A 6,470-nucleotide genomic window follows, 5' to 3' on the forward strand; every position below is an offset into this window, starting at 1 on the left:
GACACTGTAGACCATAGTCTTCTCATCAAAGCCCTCAAAGAGCGGGTAGGTGCAGATGAAGTGGTCCTCAAATGGTTCTCCTCCTTCTTCCAAAACCTCTCCCAAAGAGTTAAAATCAAATCTTTTTCCTCCAAACTCCTCCCCGTGAACAGAGGATCCATTCTCTCCCCTCAACTGTTAAACATATATATGGAACACCTCACCTCCATTCTGAAAAAAGCAAACATCTCTTTTCATCTATATGCTGATGACACCCAAACCTCCTCCTTTAACGAACCACCTCAAACTCAATCAAGGAAAAACTGAGATCCTCCTCATCTCCAACAAGGAAGAAAACCTGTAAATCGTTGATTGGTTGAAAGCTATCAATGCCCTCAACGGAAATCTCACCCTTGCAACCTCGGTCAAATCACTGGGAATCACCCTGGACCACAAACTATCCACGAACAATCACATCAAGAACTCCGCCAAGAGCAATTTCCTCAAACTGAAACTCTTCTACAAAATCAAACCTCACATCCCTCCTACCGACCTCAAACAAGCCACCCAATCCCTGGTGTTGTCCAGACTGGACTAAGGGAACGCAGTCCTCTCCGGTTCAGCTCGCTCCCACCTAGCCCCTCTCAAAACCACCCACAATGCAGCTGCCAGAATGGTCACCGGAATCAAAACATTTGACCACATATCTCCCGCACTCAGAGATCTAAAATGGCTCCCAGTGGAAATGCGGGCCAGCTTCAGAACGGCCTGCCTCACACACAAAGCCCTGCACACAGGGAAACCGGAATACCTTGCTGCCAAACTCAAGAAAGCCGGTCAATCAAGAAGCCTCTGGAGTTCCAACTCCCTCTTACTCATTCCCCTGAAAACGCGGAAACAAAAGACTGCAGCCCGCTCTTTTGCAGGAAACGCTCCGAAAATCTGGAACGCCATTCCTTTTGGCATCAGAACCATCCCCTCCTTTCCAAATTTCAAAAGCCTCCTAAAAACCCTCAACCGCGCCTTCCCGAACGCAATCACGTGACGCACAAGCCTCCCCCAGGCAGTCACCTGACCTCGCGCCCCCACCGGGCAGCCATCAGACATCGCTCAACCTCTACCTACCCCATACCCTCTCCCCAAACTCTCAACCACTGGGTCGGCACCGCTAAGAGAAAATTAGAGCACAAGACTTGCCTCCTTTAGGCTTTGAGAATACCTCTTGACCCCTCTACCTCATGGTTCCGACTCGGATCCCTCGACCTCTCTACCTCATCGACACACCTTTGACACTCAGCAGAACTGTAAAATTTGAACTCTTCTTTATTTGTCATCCTTTACACTGTTCTGTATTTTGTCTCCTCTTCTTCATGTTGTAAAGCGCTCCGATACCCTCGAGTCTGGCTAGCGCTATAGAAAACCTCTAAATAATAAATAATAATGGTAACTGATTGTAAGCCGATGATAATTTTGCAAGTGTTCCTCAAGTGTTCAAGTGTTTTAAAGCTACAATGAGAGAGGTAAACCAGGGTTCAGATTCTTCTCTATTTCCTTTCTTGATAGCGGAAATTAGAATGGCTTTGTCAAGGGATTTTGTAATTTGGTGTTGGCCACTGTTAGAAATGGGGGTAGGTAGGTACCTTTGTCAAAGTAGGGGCCCTTATTCCTAATCAGGGTAAGGGGGGTACACTTCTGAAATAACCCCTGCTCACCCTCTTGGTAGCTTGACATGAGCAGACAGGCTTATCTCAGAGGCAGTGAGTAAAGCATTTGTGAACACATACAGTAATACAGTGCAAACACTACAAATGGACACCACCCCAATTTAGAAAAATAAGTAATCTTTCTCTAAACCAAACAAGACCAAAACGACAAAAATCCACAATACAGTCATAAAAATAAAACTTTCAAATGGTAGCGTTAGTTCAGTTCAAAGGAACTTGCAGATGCAACACGTTTCACACAAAGTTCATAGGATGCGTCACGCACAAAGCAAAAAGTGCCGGAGGGAAGGCAACGTGTTGGTTCCTTACACTCAGGGAAGGTGATGCGTCGGTTCCGTACTGCTACGCAGGGGAGTTGATGTGTCGGTTTCTTACTGCGTGGGGAGGTTATGCATTGGTTTCTTACTGCATCCCCCAACGATGCAACAGACTTGGCACCTCAATGCGATGCCATGATCCAGAACAATGCGTGGATTCTTGCAGCCTCACAGCAAGCCTTGTGTCGAAATCGATACAGTGATCTCGGACTTAGGAGATCGATGCACTCGATGCAGAGTGCGGTGAATTCTCAAACAGCAGCAGGCACTGCGACGCTTTCTTTGGCGATGTGTCGGATATAGGTGCGAATGCGTCTAGCTTCTCGAAGTTGCATTACTTTTCCCAGCTCACAGCGGCAATCAGCTTCCAGAGGTCCAAAACAACAGCAGACACCTCTTAGCAGGTCCTGACTCCCAGCAAGGAAGTTCAGGAGAGCTGGTGGTGAAGGAGGCAAGCTCAATTCAAGCCTTTAGAGATCTTGTTCAAGCAGGGGAAACTGCAAACAGCACAGTCCTTTCTCCTTTCCTTGGCAGCAAGTAGCCAGTGCAGGCCAACCCCAGACAGCAAACAGCACAGAGACAGTATTCTTCCTCAGCTTCTCCGGCTCTTCTCCTTGGTAAAGTTTCCTCTTGATTCCCAGAAGTGATCTAAAAGCCTGGGTTCTGGGCCCCTCTTTTTATACAGTAAAATCCTTTGTTCTCTAGTGGCAGAGAAGCCCTGTCCTTAGTCAAAACCAGTTCTGTCCTCTCTGGTGCAGCTTCCTGGCAGGAGGTGGAGACAGCATTGTGGAAGGCAGACCAGGCCCATTCAGGTGCAAGGAAATCTCCTTACCCTACTCTAAATGCAGCCCAGGTCTATTCAGCCCAGCCCCGACTCATCTGGAGACTCTCTGAAGCCACTGTTCCTCCCCAGCCCCTGTCATTACAAAGCCAAACATGCAATACACAAACCTAGCAGATGCACACTGGATGGCTAAGCAAGAAAATCCCTACTTTCTTAGAGTGATATTTTCTAACACAAGGTAAAAATCACTTTCACTAAAATATGTATTTTAACATTCTGGGTTCAGACATATCAAACTTTGTTTTCCCATCTTTTTCCCAGGGGTAGTTACGCTTATATGATGTTATAAGCAAACTCTCCATTCTATCTATAGGAACAGATAGCCTTGAAATAGTGAAAAACAAAATTGGCAGCATTTCACTATTAGGACATGCCACACACACCAGGGCACGTCCTACCTTTCACATGCACTACATCCTGCCCACTAGAGTACCTTGCGCCTACCTTAGTGGTGCCTAACATGCAAGAAAAGGGATGGGTAGAGGCTGGCAAGTGGGTGCACTTGCCAAGTGGGCATGTCAGTGGCAGAGCTGAGTTACATTTACAGGCTGCTTATGTGGGTGGCACGATCAGTGCTGCAAACCCACTAGCAGCATTTGATTTACGGGTCCTGGTCACACACAGTACACTGTACTAGGGACTGAATAGTAAATCAAATAGCCAATTATGGAAACACCAAGTCATACCAACAATTTACAAAGGGAGAATTTATACTATGGCACTGAACAGCAGTGGCAAAGTGACCAAAGCATCTAGACTAGCAAAACGAAGTCCAACATACAGCAAAAACACAGGAGACAAAGGCACAAAAATGCAGGGAAGACCCACGCCAATGGTGCCAGGTCTAACAGCTGCTGAAGGGTAATCCCCTAAGGAAGGTTTGGCTGAGGCTAGGGAGGCATTCCCTATTGCTCTTTGTTTAGGTTAGAACATCTACAGTCAAGACTAGATGTTGGCTTACTATCAGTAGATAGTGGGTTAGCATCCAGTGCAAATTAGATTAAGAAGTGGTCTGTCCATGTCGTAGGACATGGTTTCTTGATTTTGACGTTATAATCGTTACCAAACACAGGTTCTTGGAGATGCCCTCTGTCGTGATTGGAGCCTTCTACTCTTTGAGTTAATTGGAGGGAGACAAGGTCTTGCAATATGCCGGACAGAACTAGATTGTTGATCTCATCAAAATGGACATTGAAATCCCCTAAACCGGGTTAGGTTCATTTTTTCAATGACTAGGCTAGCAATCAGCTCCGACAGGGCTTCTGGGAACTTTGCACAGGGACCCAGGGGGTCTATAGATCAGTACTCCAGAGAAGGAGCATTTAGGTGACAGGTTTATGATAAAGGGAAGATTCCCACAGTCTGGGATGGGTAGGGGGTTGTACATGCATTTGTAGGTGGAAGGTATCTTTTAATATAATAGCAATGTCCCTGCCGACTTTGTTTATGCGATTTTTCCTGCATTGGGAGGATTGCTCGGGTGAAGTAACTATCTTGTAGCCAGAAACATGGCATCTGGTTGTCCTTTCTCAATTAGCATTAGTAAGTCAAGTTTGTGGTGTGTAAGGGATCTGCAGTTGATAAGAGAACAGATTTCATCTTTTAGCTGGGGAGTGTTTAGAACTATCTTCCTTGGAACTACATGGTTAGAAATTGTAGAGAGGAAATTGCAATTCGCTGTGCCCTAGTTTTAGGGGAGGTGGGCATGTGTGCATAACTGGCAGGGGCCTAAGAGTGTGTAAAAGCTGTGTTGAATAGCCTACCTTCTATATTGGGACTTGAGCCCGGTTCCTGGCCCCATCCGGGACAATGAAACCACAAAATCAAGTCAATCAATTACAACCTATCACAACAGGTACATACGAAGGAGGACATCTCCTGAACTGTCTTCAGTTGTGGATACATACTCCATAGGTCTATACGTGCTATCTTCCCTATCCCTACATCCATTCCCCCAACACCACACAAACCCCTCTCAGGAGCTGATGATACTTCCCAAGTGTCACTCAAATGCTCAGTCCATTGACAACACCATCTGTCCCTAGTTCTCACCATGGCATATTAGTCTGACATCCTCCTCACTTTCCAGCGAGCGACCAACACCCATATAAGTCACTCCTAAGGTGAGCCGTGTAAGCCAGTAAGGCACAACGTAGGATATAAACATAGGATACACAACATATTGGGTATTGTGTGCTCTTACAGTAAAATAAAATCCAAAAGCTATTAGATGTGTAGGCCTTGCTACACTTTTGTCTGAACAGGTCTAGATAGGATTAACATTTTTATGTGTATCTCCGCTATGGTGTAATGTTGAAAAATGCTTCAAAGATATTCCCTTCATATTTTTCTTAATCTAACTTAATATTCAAATCAAATTTTGATAGTGTAAGGGAAAAAGTAACTTTGTAAAAATGTATTTTAAGCTTCTAAAACTGGCAGTTTTACCACTCATCACATCTCCAGGGCTGCAATATATATCCTTGGTTGGGATTTAATGACTGTGGCTCAGAGTATACTAGCCTGTCTTTGAGCCCAGATGGGTATTAACTGTTGACTACTTAGGAGGATGGGTAATTCCAAAGTCCACATCACTAAGACCTTGTGCCTTCCTAGTTGGTTAGTGGGGGCATAGAGAAGAGATTTCTACAAATGAGGTCGCCTTGCATATGCACAAAATCGATCATTCAACGAAGGGACAACTTATTGAAACTGGAAGCATCAGAGCAGGTCCAGTACCCTCATGCACAAGTTTGGTTTCTCTTCCGAAAATCATCACATTAAATTTAGGGACACACCAAAGCAGTCACAACAATCTTTGGAGATTTTTGTGGTTGTGTTTATTAAGGTATTGAAGGGTTTGTGGAAGAGCAGCAAAATACTGATTATGAAGGGCTGTACAATGAATTTTGTGGGACCAAATTTTGCATGATTGTTTTACAGTAACTTACTGTGATAGGCTGTATAATTTGACTATACAGGAGCACATTTTGAATCATTGTTTGACAGAATTGCACCGGCACCTCACTTATTCTAAGCTCACTTACCCCAGGGAGCTTGGGAAATCAGCTAACGAAAACAGGAGTGACCACAAGAAGGGTAGGTCATGACCACAGTAGATTGTTTAAAACACAATAGGAGTCCCAAACGTCTAACAAGATTAAAGTGTCCTAACCCACTTCAGGGCAACAGTAAAACGGCAACCCAGGGGGTGAAGAAGGCCTTTGAACGGGACGGACTATCATCAGTCAGGACACAAGAAGGGAGACTCTCTGTGCACCAGGAAAGGACACTAAACTGGACACTCTATAAAGGGGTAGAGGGGGGGTGATTTCCAGTGGCAGAGGGGGGGGTAATTTCCAGTGGCAGAGGGTAGAGCATACCCTTGTGTTCCTTTCTTCGGAGGTGGGCCCAGAAGCCAAGCTGGTGATCCCTGAGACTTCCTCAAAGTACCCCCTGAGGGTTACAGTGAATGGGATCCCTGTTACTGCTCTGTGAGGTACCTGTTCCAGCTTGAACGTGGTAGTGGAACAACTAGTCTACCCAGAACAGTATCTGCAGGATAGATCTGTATGGAACAAAATGTCAGTGGGTGGGGAGTATAAC

This window comes from Lissotriton helveticus, chromosome 1_1, assembly GCF_964261635.1.
Source record: "Lissotriton helveticus chromosome 1_1, aLisHel1.1, whole genome shotgun sequence".
Lineage (NCBI taxonomy): Eukaryota > Metazoa > Chordata > Amphibia > Caudata > Salamandridae > Lissotriton > Lissotriton helveticus.